The sequence below is a fragment of the Arachis hypogaea genome, chromosome 18, assembly GCF_003086295.3.
Source record: "Arachis hypogaea cultivar Tifrunner chromosome 18, arahy.Tifrunner.gnm2.J5K5, whole genome shotgun sequence".
NCBI lineage: Eukaryota > Viridiplantae > Streptophyta > Magnoliopsida > Fabales > Fabaceae > Arachis > Arachis hypogaea.
In genome coordinates this window covers 58,828,621-58,829,512 of record NC_092053.1, presented here as the reverse complement: position 1 = coordinate 58,829,512, position 892 = coordinate 58,828,621, and the positions used below count along the sequence as shown (strand labels likewise).

The following is an 892-nucleotide window of genomic DNA, read 5'->3' as shown; positions in this document are numbered from 1 at the left end:
GATGCAGCTTGCATTCCATTCAGACTCTGAGAAATCATATTGACTTGCTGAGTCAATATTTTGTTCTGAGCCAATATGGCATTCAGAGTATCAACTTCAAGAACTCCCTTCTTCATAGGCGTCCCATTACTCACAGGATTCCTTTCAGAAGTGTACATGATCTAGTTATTAGCAACCATGTCAATGAGTTCTTGAGCTTCTGCAGGCGTTTTCTTTAGGTGAATGGATCCACCTGCAGAAGTGTCCAGTGACATTTTTGATAGCTCAGATAAACCATCATAGAATATATCCAGGATGGTCCATTCTGAAAGCATGTCAGAAGGACACTTTTTGGTCAACTGTTTGTATCTTTCCCAAGCTTCATAGAGGGATTCGCCTTCTTTTTGTTTGAAAGTCTGAACATCCACTCTAAGCTTGCTCAGCTTTTGAGGAGGAAAGAACTTGGCTAAGAAAGCCGTGACCAGCTTATCCCAAGAGCTCAGGCTATCTTTAGGTTGAGAGTCCAACCATATTCTAGCTCTGTCTCTTACAGAAAAAGGGAAAAGCATGAGCCTGTAGACTTCAGGATCTACTCCATTAGTCTTAACAGTATCACATATCTGTAAGAATTCAGTTAAGAACTGAAAAGGATCTTCAGATGGAAGTCCGTGAAACTTGCAGTTCTGCTGCATCAGAAAAAATAATTGAGGTTTCAGCTCAAAGTTGTTTGCTCCAATGGCAGGAATGGAGATGCTTCTTCCATGTAAATTGGAATTAGGTGTAGTAAAGTCACCAAGCATCTTCCTTACATTATTATTATTTTCGGCTGCCATCTCCTCTTCCTGTTCGAAAATTTCTGAAAGGTTATCTCTGGATTGTTGTATTTTAGCTTCTCTTAATTTTCTCTTCAGAG

The 892-nt window shown here is 39.9% G+C and overlaps 1 non-coding gene across 1 annotated transcript; it reads left to right on the top strand.

Annotated features, from left to right (window-relative positions):
- Positions 1-308: 308 nt before the first annotated feature.
- On the top strand, positions 309-416 carry LOC112774378 (small nucleolar RNA R71). Its single transcript, XR_003188871.1, has one exon. It is a non-coding gene; the product is annotated as a small nucleolar RNA R71 (small nucleolar RNA).
- The last annotated feature ends 476 nt before the right edge of the window (positions 417-892 follow it).